Source organism: Ranitomeya variabilis, chromosome 1 (genome assembly GCF_051348905.1).
Source record: "Ranitomeya variabilis isolate aRanVar5 chromosome 1, aRanVar5.hap1, whole genome shotgun sequence".
Lineage (NCBI taxonomy): Eukaryota > Metazoa > Chordata > Amphibia > Anura > Dendrobatidae > Ranitomeya > Ranitomeya variabilis.
This window is the reverse complement of record NC_135232.1, coordinates 1,093,286,220-1,093,300,261: the sequence shown is the minus strand read 5'-3', so window position 1 is coordinate 1,093,300,261 and position 14,042 is coordinate 1,093,286,220.

Here is a 14,042-nt window from a genome sequence, read left to right as displayed (position 1 = left end):
TGTTTACACAGAATGATGATCTTTAGAGCAAACCGAAAGACCATATCACTTGTTCATCAGGTGAGCGGCAGCCGATGAAAACTACTACTTTATTGTGAAACAAGGGATCCTAGGAAGACTCGTTCACAATAACGAGCTTGCTTGGTAACTGGACCCTAACCCCTTTACAACCTTAGACATATCCATGCGTCCAGGTTGCCTGGTACTTAACGAGCTTAGATGTATGGATATGTCCTGGTGATTTTGCAAGCACAGAGGCTGTGCGCATGTGATCGCCGCCGGGTGTCAGTTGATTCTGACTGCTGACACCCATCTCTCAGTGCTAGTAGCGGTACCCGCACCGCTCCCGGCGCTTTAACCGACTAAATGCTGTGATCGCAGCATTTAGCAAGTAGGCAGAGGGAAGAAAGCCCCTCTGCCTTTGGATCATCATTGTGGGGTCCCAATCATTGCCATGGTGACCCGATGTCATTATGAGAATATCTGGTTCACCAGGCACTAGCATGTTAGTTAGATCATGCGCAGTGCATGATCTAACTAACTTGTGTCTGCAGCACTGACACGCTACAAGGTATAGTAATGGTCTTTCATTGCTAAACCTTATAACTGTGATCAGGCTGCAGAAAGTGAAAGTCCCAAAGTGAGAAAAGCTGTAAAAATATTTTTTTTAAATAGCAAAATAATAAAAGAAAGAAAATATAAGGCTCTGGCAAAAATTAAGAGACCACCACATCAAAACCCTGTCATGGGCAGCCCAATCTCCAGACCTGAACCCCATTGAAAACCTCTGGAATGTAATCAAGAGGATAGTCATAAGCCATCAAACAAAGAAGAACTGCTTACATTTATGCACCAGAAGAAGTGTGAAAGACTGGTGGAAAGCATGCCAAGACACATGAAAGCTGTGATTAAAAATCATGGTTATTCCACAAAATATTGATTTCTGAACTCTTCCTGAGTTCAAACATCAATATTGTTGTTTCTAAATGATTTTGAACTTGTTTTCTTTGCATTATTTGAGGTCTGAAAGCACTGTTTTTTTAATTTTGACCATTTCTCCTTTTGAGAAAAAAAATACAAAATTTATTGCTTGGAAATTCGGAGACATGTTGTCAGAAGTTTATTGAATAAAAGAACAATTTACATTTTACCCAAAAATATACCAATAAAGAGAAAAATCAGACAAATTGAACATTTTCAAGTGGTCTCTTAATTTTTGCCAGAGCTGTAGCAAAAATTAAGAGACCCCTGCATAATTATTTTTTCTATAAAATAGTTTTTATTGTGTATAAGCATCAAAACATAAAAATGTATATAAATGGGGTATCACTGTAACCGTACTGACCCAAAGAATAAAGCTGCCTCATCAATTTTACAATACGCGGAACGGCATAATTAAAAAAAAATCTTGAATTCTTGTTTTTTGTTCATTCTGCTTCCCAAAAATCGAAATAGACAGAGATCAAAAAATGTCATGTGTCTAAAAATGGCACGAATAAAAACACCAACTCGTCCCGCAAAAAATAAGCCCTCACATAACTGTGGACCAAAATATGGAAAAATTATAGCTTTCAAAATATGGCAATGCAGAAATTAGTTTTTGAAAAAAAAAGCGTCTTTTAGAGTGTGACAGCTGCCAAACATAAAAACCTGATATAAATCTGGTATTGCTGTAATCGCACTGACCACTGACCTGAAGAATAAAGTCATCTAATCACTTAGGCCGGCGTCACACTGGCGTGTTTTACGGACGTATGAGAGGCGCAGAAATTACGGATTGCATACGGTACAATGATTCTCTATGGCCCAGCTCCTATCTGCCGTATTTTACTGATCCGTATTATACGGTCTTGTACAGCCGTAGAAAATCGCAGCATGCTGCTTTTGTCAGCGTATTGCGCAAAAAAATCCGCCAATGAAAGTCTATGGGGGCGAGAAAATTACGGATTACGCACGGACCATGCATGTGACTTGCGAGAAATACACAGCAGTGTTATAGAGAAAAGCCGGCAATTCAGTGCGGTGTACAGTAAAATCACACTGACAGAATAGAATAGGTAGAATAAATGTGTACACATAGAATAGGTATAAATACATATACTGTATATATATATGTCGGTGAGACACATATATATATATATATTTACATTTAATTCAGCGCAAGATAGCATAAAAGCCGGTAAATCAATTGCCGGCCTTTCCTATCTCCTTCACAAACCCGACAGGATATGAGACATGGATTACATACAGTAAACCATCTCATATCCCTTTTTTTATTACATATTTCTCTTTACCAATGTAAGAAGTGTCTGTGTGTAAAATTTGGGGTCTCTAGCTATTAAAGGGTTAAATCCCGGAAAAAATTGGCGTGGCCTCCTGCGCAATTTTCTCCGCCAGAGTGGGAAAGCCAGTGACTGAGGGCAGATATTAATAGCCTAGAGAGGGACCATGGTTATAGGACACCCCTGGCTAAAAATCCGAAACATATTAAACACCAAAACAGGGGAGCCATATGCCAATGGACCCCCCAAACCAATTTCAACCAACTCCAAGGACTCCCCCCAGCCGCCTAGGCCGCAATGACCCAACATTAACAAAAACTAAATAAGGACTAAGACTACCCACTCCCAGCCAATCATGGCACCCCAGATAAGACAAATATTAAGGGCGGGAGGGAGGGACGCTTCAGCAGAGGTGAGCGGGAAACTGACCAGCCCCCACCCCCTGCCCTCCACACTACCCCCCCAAGGCAAACCACCCTCCTCCTGATTATCCTAATAACGCCCACCTTCTCCTCTCCTAACCCATGTCATGCTGGCCTTCGCTCAGGCCGCGGGGGGAGGGGGCGGCTCGCTCCGGCCTGTCCTTGACACTGGTATAGTCGAAGACGCTCCGTGAACTAGCAAATGTCAACCAACCATTATTTCCCCCACCCCTTGCCCCAATTAACGACAGAGACCATAATTTTCGTTGGAATAATATAGGCCACAGCAGCCTCTTTTATTAACATAAAAACAGTTAACAATAAATGTAAAAACATTAACATTTTTATTTAAAACTAGGAGAAGTCCTTGGAGCCCACACGAATCTGGTGATTTAACAACCCATAACGTGAATCTAACTAAAACCAATGATTTTTACTCCCAGCCTTTGTAAACCTGGCTCGGGAGCACCAAAAACCCACAAGTGGGTTCTCTGTTCACGTTAATAATCTGGAGACCCGAGCACCCCTGCCGGAACTCCCCACCACCATTCACCAGATCCGAAACATATTAAACACCAAAACAGGGGAGCCATATGCCAATGGACCCCCCAAACCAATTTCAACCAACTCCAAGGACTCCCCCCCAGCCGCCACAACGAAAGGCCTTTGAACCCCTTAAAGGCCCGAGACCCCACCAGAACGAAAAGCCATGGCCCTTTCAATGCCTTCCTGCAAAGCCAGAGACTAAAAATCCATCCCCACAGCATTCAAATGAACACCGTCAGCCAACCAATATTCACCTTTACCCGTTTCCAATTCGAAATGTCTCACCGCCACACCCCCATTTCGAGACACAAAGGCGGACACCGACCTGTTCACCTTTATCCTGGCCTTATTGAGTTTTTCCAAAGACCGCATATGTTTCCAGCGTTTGCGCGGCACAATGTCAGACCACACAATGGTCAAACCCGGGTACAACACCCATAACCGTAAGCAATCCTGCTTAATATCTTTGATCAGTTCCCGAAAAGGCCGAACCCCCAGATCATTACCCCCAACATGCAAAACCAAAACATCCGGGGCTTTATCCAAACTCACACTATTGTGGATCTCCCGCAACACTCGGTTCCATACCATCCCCCGAAAACCCAACCACCGTATTAATGCTACGCTGCGGTCAAAACCGAGCTGTCTGCCCTCTGTCCGCATATCCGCACACAGAGCTCCCCAATGCACATATGAGTGTCCGAGAATCCACACCAGTAATGCCCGGTAACCTGAAAAACTAAACACAATTGGAATTGTACCACGCACCATAACAAACGCCACCATCACAACTCTTAAAGAAACCCATCGACCATGCCCTGTGGCCGCACATAACTACGAAATCTGCTCGAGCGCCACCTACCGATCTGCCGAATGGCAGAAGCCCCCAAACCCCCAATTGCCGCCTCAGTCGCGGCCCCAATACGAAAAGAATGGGAAGCAAAACCGTCCCCATCTAAACCCAACAACGCAATAGCCTTTTTAAAAAACTGCAGTGAATTGATGGCGAGACAAACAAGAGCCATCATGATGACATAGCAAAGACCTATAGCGCCTAGGTTGGAGACCCCAAAACTCGTGCAGACATGCCACAGGACACATAGCCGAACCAGCGACTGAGCCCAAAACGATTCTACCACGGCCCTCCTGATCTGATTTAGACTGCCGCAACCAAAGCTCCACGCGCCCATCGGACAAAAATACATCCCTGGCCAACAGACCCCCCGACACCTGTTTATTGGGTGACACCAACTCACCCACAAGAAAAGCCCCAAAAAAAGCAAGTGAAAAAGCCAGCCGAAACAAACAAAGCTCAAAAACTGAAAAACATACGGATGACAACACCTCCCCCAACTTTTCTAACATTGAAAAAGAAACCGGCCGCCTAGAATCCAATTTCTCCGGTCGCCGTCTAAAGCCTTTTACTGCCCGCTGCACCAAAAAGGACTTGGTGATATCAGTCAGACACCGCAATTTGAAACCAAATGCCAAAGCCGCCATGACTCTTGACACTTTGGAAGAAGTCCATCCACCCAACGCCCCACGACTCAACCACGACAACAAGATACCCACCTGATCCTGCTGGCTAACCCCGCAAAAACCTGCTGGAAACAAATCCTCCCACTCCCGCCAAATTAACTGATAAGCCTCCCAAGTTCTAGAAGCCAAGGACGCCTTAATCAATGCCTCTGCGTCCCGGATACCACCAGGCAAAGTTCCGCAGGGCACTCCAACCCGACCGTCTGCGCCTCCGGGGCCAATAACCGAAAAAGATCGAACTGTAAACGAGAAAGAGTCAGCAATGCCATTATGGACCCCAGGTACGTGCGACGCTGTGACGTGCGCATTCAAATTCAGACACAACAACACAAACTGCCGTAACACGCACACCACCGGAGGCGATGACGTGGACAAACTGTTAATCACGCAAACCACCCCCATGTTATCGCAGTGGAAACAAACTCTCCTGTTTCGAAAAATCCCTTGCCACAAAAGCACTGCTACCAAAATGGAAAAAATTTCCAAAAGCGCAATGTTACGAACTAGGCCCGCAGAAATCCAACTCGCTGGCCATTCAGCCGCACACCATTGGCCCTGAAAATACGCTCCAAAACCCGACCCACCTGCAGCATCGGTAAACAACTCCAAAGACTCGTCAATTACCTTCTCAATAAACAATGACCTGCCATTATAATTCTCCAAAAATTCACTCCATACCACCAAATCATCTTTATGCTCAGCTGATAGGCGTACAAAATGATGAGGAGCCTTAACTCTCGCCGTAGCACTAGCCAACCTCCTGGAAAAAACTCTGCCCATCAGCATGACACGACAAGCAAAATTCAGTTTTCCTAGCAATGACTGCAAATCTCACAAAGGCAACTTGCGTAGGCGACCAGCCCGCCGCACATAGTCCCTAAGACCCGCCAGTTTGTCCTCTGGCAACCTGAACTCCCACAAAACAGTATTGATGACGATACCTAAAAAACATAAACACGTTCTCGGACCCTCGGTCTTACCGGGAGCCAGCAGAACGCCGAAACGAGAAGCCACCCATTCGATCGCCTTCAAAATCCTGGAACAACAATCAGACCCAGCCGGGCCAACACACAAAAAATCGTCTAAATAATGCAAAACCGAATCATAACCGGAGATGTCCGGCACCACCCATTCCAAAAAGGAACTAAATGCCTCAAACAAGGCACAAGATAAAAAACAGCCCATGGGCAAACACCTATCAACAAAGAATCGGTCATCCCAAAAACAACCCAGAAGTCTAACGCTAGATGGATGAACGGGCAGCAAACGAAAGGCAGATTCGAAGTCTGTCTTGGCAAGAAGGGCGCCTTTTCCGCATTTCTGCACCCAAACCACCGCCTCATCAAAAGATGCGTACACCACCGAACACAACTCGGGATCGATGCCATGCCGACCGACCCTTGGGATACGACAAGTGCTGAATCAGGCGAAATTTACCAACCTCCTTCTTAGGAACTACCCCCAAAGGAGAAACAACTAAATCCACAAACGGAGCCTGTTCAAACGGACCTACCATACACCCCAGCGCCACCTCCTTACTCAATTTGTCCGAAACCACGTCAGCATGTAACAAAGCTGAGCGCAAATTCTTCTTAACACAGGGAACCACAAAAGACGGAGCCGGAATAACAAAACCCTCCGTAAAACCCGACAACAACAAGGACGCCTTTTCCCTATCCGGATACCTATTTAGATAAGGGGCCATCCTTTCCACCATCACCAGTGTCTCCCCCATGGGAATTACCTGAACCGGCCTTTCCCTTACTTTTTTAAAAACATTTTGCGGCACCATGGGAGGAGCCGCTACAGTGCGAGCACAGATGTTTAAACTTACAATTGACTCCGAATTTGCACTGTCCTTCATTAAATTGCCAGCACACGCCCAACTTCTGTCCACCTGTCTGACCGGCGCTACCCGAGGAACCTCCAGCACCTGACTGTGAACCATGGCCGGAACCCCCGGCCCCCCCGGGAAAGGGATGGCCAAACCTGGATTGTGCCATGACCCGTAACCAGAGACCAATATCTTTCTGGTCCCACCTAATAGCCAGCCGAACCGCCTTTCGCTGTCTAAACTGCTCATCATACCTGAGCCACGCTTGACCGCCATACACCCTGTGCGCTTCACTGATAGAATCCATATAACAAAATAACCCCGAGCAATTCTCGGGAGCCTTCTCACCTATAACACTGGCCAGGATGGCGAAAGCCTGAAGCCAGTTAGTAAACGTCTGGGGAATCAAACGCCACCGCCGTTTTTCTTCCTCCTCTTTTTTAGTATCCTCCTTATTCGCCTTATCAAGATTAAATTTTTCCAGCGGAAGCAATGAAAAAATTTCCACGTATTCATCTTTACTTATCTTTTCCTTAACCTCTTTTTTAAGATGGGCGCCCAACGGGCCCTCAAAACACACATATACCTCCCCGTGCGCCCTATCATCCAAATAGATCCTGCACTCCTTCTCTTTTTCCGTCTGCACCGAAACGGAAACCGGTTCAGCGACCAGAGCCTGCGCCGCCGCTGCACTGCCCTGTCCAGGTTGCAAGCCTGACCAGGCACCCAAATGTCCCTGCGGACCCACCCCATGATCCAATCTCGCTAGCAAGCTCTGCACATTAGCCAAAAGCTCCCGGACCCCTGCCACTTCCCCGCCACCTGCCAACCCGGACCCCACTGCACCGCCAAGCGCCCCCTGACCTCCACTAATTGCAGGTGACCACGCATCTGAAGGACAAGAACAAGACACAGACACGGACGCATACTCACCGGGCTGCGAGGAATCTGTGGTCCCTCCAGCCGGAGTGCTGGCATCCAGACGTCCCCGTGCTGACCAATCCACCACCGGCCCGTCCACCATGTGTCCCTGGTGTTGCCCATCCAACGCGCTCTGAAATGCAGCCGATACAGGATGCACATGGTTCGGACTCCACGCGTCAGGAGATCCTGCTGTCTGAGCTGAGGAGCTGGAACCACGCCGTTCGATGTCCGCCGCGCTCACCGCCGCCGCCGAAGGCCGACCGGACCATGGCCCAGGATCAGGGGAACCCCCCCGCCGCCGCTGAAGAGGCCAGCCTAGCGTCGTCCAGCCTCAGGCCGCCCGCACCTACGACCGCCACCGAACCTCCGGACCTGGTTGATATAGCCGAGGCAGGCCGCGCGGCAGGAACATCACCGCCGCGGCCTCCCGATGCTGCAGGCCCCAGACGCTGCCCGGCGCGTCTTGGCTCCGCCCCCACCGCGCCACGAGGTGAGGGCCTCACAACCGCCGCTGTGCCCCGTCTGGCGGTAGGATTCCTCCCAGGCCGGGGCCTGCTAACCGCTGCGCTTACCTGCGCCCGGCCTGGAGGGTCCTGGGAGGCAAACCACCCTCCTCCTGATTATCCTAATAATGCCCACCTCCTCCTCTCCTAACCCATGTCATGCTGGCCTTTGCTCAGGCCGCGGGGGGAGGGGGCGGCTCGCTCCGGCCTGTCCTTTGTTGAGTGAAAAACTTTTTTAATTTAGTTTTTAAAGTATTCACTATGAGGCATAAATATATATTTATTGTGCGGTCAGGACAGTTATGGTGATACCACATGTATACAGTTATGGTTATATTTTATTACTTTTAGAAATCAAAAAGCCTTTGTGCCCAAAATTGCAAAAGACGTAACTATGTTTCCAATAATGGAGCTGTGTGAGGGCTTGTTTTTTTTAATGGGGCGAACTGTAGTTTTTATTGGAACCATTTACGACTACAGACCTGTTTTTGGTTACGGTACTTATTTTATGTGGTTTTTTTTCTTTTAGATAAACTGACCAAAAAAAAATTAAATTTACATACAGGGAAGAAGGGGCCATAATTCAGGAACAAAAGAAAAACAACACCAGGTTCAGAAGAACAACATCATTTACACTAAATACACATCTACTGTAAATGACAGTCCATTTTAAGGTTTTTTTTTTGTACTTTAACCAATGATGAGACAGGAGGTGTATCTCAGACTACCTCAGGCTCTCTGTAGACACATTACCTAAAGTCATAGTAGTTGTAGTCACATATCACAGCTCTGGAGATTAGCTAAAAAGAAGCCATGGAACAAGAACGGGGGAAAATATAATAATAATCTTTATATAGCGCTAACATATTATGCAGCGCTTTACAGTTTGCACACATTATCATCACTGTCCCCAATGGGGCTCACAATCTAAATTCCCTATCAGTATGTCTTTGGAGTGTGGGAGGAAACTGGAGTACCTGGAGGAAACCCACGCAAACACGGGGAGAACATACAAACTCCTTGCAGATGTTGTCCTTGGTGGGGTTTGAACCCAGGACTCCAGCGCTGCAAGGCTGCTGTGCTAACCACTGCGCCACCATGCTGCCCAATATTCACCCCCATGGCATTTTTTTTGTTTGCTTTTGCTACCTCAAAACCTGGAATTTCACTGTTTTTGACGGTTTGCATGAGTTGATGTAAAGAACATCCCTACAACTGTGAACATTTTGTTTTCTTTTAATTGTGAAGTGAACAATGGAACAAAATAACTGAAAACTTTAGTGTGCATAACTATTCACCCCCCCCCCCCCCTAAAATCAGTACTTTGTAGAGCCTCCCCTTGCGGCAATTACAGCTGCAAGTCACATTGGATAAGTCTCTATGAGCTTTTCACATCTTGCCACTAGGATGTTTCCCATTCCTCAAGGCAAAACTGCTCCAGCTCCTTCAAGTTAGATGGTTTCCTCTGGTGAACAGCAATCTTCAAGTCTGACCACAGCTTCTCAATTGAATTAAAGTTTGGGCTTTGACTAGGCCACTCCAAAACATTTACACATTTCCCCTTTAACCACTGAAGTGTTATTTTAACGGTATGCTTTGGGTCATTATCTTGTTGGAAGGGGAACCTCCGTCCCAGTCTCAAATCACTGACAGACTGAAACAGGTTTTGCTCAAGAATATACCTATATTTCACACCAGCCAGTTTTCATTCGACTTGGACCATTTTCCCTGTCTCTGCTGCTGAAAAACATTCCCACAGCATGATGCTTCCACCACCTTTTTTTACTGTGGGGATGGTGTTCTTGGAGTGATGAGCTGTGTTGGTTTGGCATCAGATATAGCGTTGACCTTTTGTGGCCAAAAATTCAATTTTGGTCTCTTCTAACCACAGTACCTTCCTCTATACATTTGGAGAGTCTCCCACGTGTCTTTTGGCAAAATCAAAAGGAGTCTTACAATTTTTGTGTGTAACTAAAGGCTTTTTTTCTGCCCAGTCCTCCATAAAGGCCACCTCTGTGGAGTGTACGACTTATTGTGGTTGTATTAACAAATACTGCCGTCTCTGTTTGGGAACTCTGCAGCTCCTTCAGGGTTACCTTTGGTCTCTGTGCTGCCTCTCTAATTAAACCCTCCATGCCTGGGCTGATAGTTTTGGTTTGTGTCAGACTCTTAGCAGGTTTGTTGTGGTACTATGTTCTTTCCATTTGATGATAATGGATTTGATGGTGCTTCGGGGGACCATCAGAGATTGGGATATTTTTGTTATAACCCTGACTTGTACTTCTCAACAACTTTGTCCCCGACTTGTTTGGAGATCTCCTTGGTCTTCATGTTGTTTGGTTAGTGGCGCCTCTTGCTTAATGGTATTGCAGCCTCTGTGGCTTTCAAAAAATGTAAAATGTATATACTGACAAACACGTGCCACTTAGATTGCACACAGGTGGATGTCCTTTCACTAAGCTTGTGATTTATAAAGGTAATTGCTTGCACCAGAAATTTTTAGGGGCTTCATAGCAAAAGGGTTGAATACATATGCACATGCCAATTTTTATTTATTTCATCCCTTAAATTTAATTTGTGCCTAGAGTTTTATCACTTCACCAACTTAGACTATTTAGTGCTGATGCGTCACACACAAATTGGATTACAAAAATATTTAAACAGGTAGTAAGGTAACAAAATATGTAAAAAGCTAAAGGGGGTGAATACTTTCACAAGCCCCTGTTTATCAGGTTTTCATCCCCTATAGGTAATGACTTACTTATCATTTTCAAGCCTCTGACTGGACCGTTTCATTTTATGATGAACTAGAAAAATTAAAGAGGTTCTCTGGGAATAGAAAAAAAAATAACTAAAAAAAATGGTATCTTCAGTAGTATTAGCGCAGCATGTCTTCCTACATATGAAGGAGGGCGAAGCTTCCTTCTGCACATGCTCACAAGCATCTGTCCTAACATTCTAGGACAGGTTCTGTCAGTGAAACAAGATGGCCGCCATTCTAATTCTATAGTGATTACCTCTCTAGACAAAACTATTGTGATTTGCTAATTAAATGTATTTAGGAATGTATGCATAATGACATTTACTATAGTTATTTATTTTTCTTTTTTCTTTTTCCGGAGAACCCCTTTAAATGGATTGAATTAGCAGAGAATGATATGAGATTTATCTTGTAAAAAATAATATATATGTTTATTTTGTATTACATATAACAGAATGGGGAAACTCATCCTAGTAGATTGTATCCCCCATATAGAATTGTCCTTTCTCTCTCTCTACCACATAATCTCACTAAAGGAAGAATGTCTAAAAAGCTGTTAATCTAAATAGTTGCATTCTCTATAAAAATATAATTTCTGCAGAACTTCACATTGTGACATTCCTCTTTTATTTCTTCTGCAAATGTATAAATAAATTGACAATTGGGTGGATCTAGCCGGGGGGTGAGTACCTTCATAGTGTGACACTGTCCAATCAGGGCTTGCAGTGTCAGACTCCGTGAGAACACACACTATTGACAAAGGGAATGGAGGCGGCTGTTATGACTGCTAAAGCACATTCACACAGGTAGCACACAAACCAGGAGACAAATGCCTGAACCTGATAGAACCCCGTTCAGACTAAGAAAAACCATTCTCTTACCCTGGCCTGTCCCTGCCTGACCGCGGAGGCTGGCATCCTAAAATAACGCAATGGCACGCCCACTCGATGCCGGCTTACCCGCAATGTCCTCAGCAGCTCCTAGTATTGATAGACTAGCAATTCCCTAAGGAATAAAGGAATTATGCATCAAAAAAGCTTCAACCAACATAAACTATAGAATAGTCAATGAAAGCAACAAAGTCTATCACAGCAGGAAACACCAGCAGAGGAAGTTATATAAAGCGGCACCCGAAAGGTGATAGGACAACCGTTACCCCAAAATATCAGGATCAAGGGTTTGAATCCAGACGCATGACAGCAGCAATTTATTCATATATTTTGAGGTGGAATAATAGAAAAACCACACAATACAGGACTATACGAAAAGATATTTCAGAAATAATATAGCGTTTTCCGAGGAATGAACCAACGACAATCTTTCTACATTAGGCTAGTTTCACACATCACTTTTAATTCGTCTATTTTTGGAAAAAACGGATCCGATGCAATTTGTGAAAAACTGATGCGCCGGATCCGTTTTTTGACTGGATCCGTTTTTGATTATCGGGTATACAATTTGGACTTCCTGTTCTGGGGATGAGAGAGAGAGAGAAAGAGAGAGAAGCATGATTTCTGTACAAAAACTGGATCTGGTGGTCGGATTCGGCAATTTCTTCTTGCGTTTCATACGTTTTTGGCTGGTTCAGTAACTGCGCAGTTTTCCGCCGGACTGAAAAAACGTTCCTCTGGATGTTTTCTCAGTCCGTGGGAAAAAATTTTTCGACGGATCCGGCAAAAAAACGGATGAAATGTTGGGACATCAGGCACAATCCGGCGCTAATGCAACTCAATGGGAAAAAAAACGGATCCGTCTTTTTGAAAATGTGTGAAAGTAGCCTTAGTCCCACCGTTCTCAAAGTATGGAGCTGTGAGCAAGTTTTGTAATTTTGTTCTTCTCGGTGATTAGTTTGTAGCACATAGAGAATGTTAAACCCGGATACGAATGTCTCCCCAGGTGTATTCATTAATTCTCACTCAATCTTGTCAGGCCCCCGAGGTTCTCTTGTGTTTTTACAGATTAATTAATAGCCCCATTTTGCAGGAAAAAAAAATATTCATATTACGTTCAGAAAAAATTATAGCCAGATGGAAGGCAGAGCGTAATTCAGAAGGTAATATTTTTGCTGTACCTGACTGATATTGGCGATAAATGTGTTAAGCCTATCAGACTTTTCACAGAACAGTAACCGCTTTAATATTCAGATTCATGAATAAATCACAGCAGCACATTTTATGGCTCCTCGCATAAAATTTGTGAATACGTAATGAGAGACTGTACCTCTAGATTCTCCGTCTAAAAAGGAGCCACAGCTCTGTAATCTGAAATTCCCATTAGTCATTGTAAAACTCTGAAAGATGTCACTATTTTATAAATTGCCTAAAGTCCATCTACATCTGAGGCCTAAAATCCAGGTCTGACTTATAGTAACAATAGATGTCATGAAACAGGAGTCTACGAAGGGGATATCTTGGCAGGATTTTATGATGGTTACCAATTTTCTTGCTATGATTAGAAAAATTAACGCTCTGCAGGGGGTGACAGATGTCACAATTGATCTCTGGTTTTACTCAACATATTTGATATTTTGCAGTGTTGTTGGTCATTGGACTCGATCTGCAGTACTCATCAGAGTCCGCTGTGTTCAGCTCTCTTCAATGGTTACGGCACACCTACTGATCTTATATTGATAACCTATCCTTTTATTAATTGACAATATTTTATACCTGGACAACCCTTTTCACATTTGCCTCAAGTCTGAAAATTTAAATTTTTTTATACGTTTATTTATATTGAAACAATCTTATCCTTAGGTTGCTATTTCAGTCTAATGAGTTAAATGGATTTTGCCGCTCAATTTATTATTTACTCATGTTCTAAAAGGCATTTTTAAAGTGTTTTTAGAATTGATGTGCAAGGGATTTTTTATATATTTTTTTAAAGATAGCTTATTTTTTTCTATGAAATTTTGTGGTATGTGAGTAGCACCACTGCTGTGCCACAGCTTCTAGCACTGCCCTCAAATGAATGGTCATCATGGGGTGGCACTGGTGTGATTCACTGCTTCTATCACCTCCCCCTAATGATGACTCATTTGAGGGCAGCGCTGGGGTCACTAACTGCTGCTATCTCCGCCCCATGACGACAAAAGCTATGACTATGGCAGAGGCAAAAGCAGAGAGCCTGCACTTGACTCAACTTTCTTGTAGCGTATATCACCATGGATCCAGGACATCTTAGGAGTGGGCAGCGATGCAAGAAAACTAGTGAGTAACTTCAGTGCTGCCACCT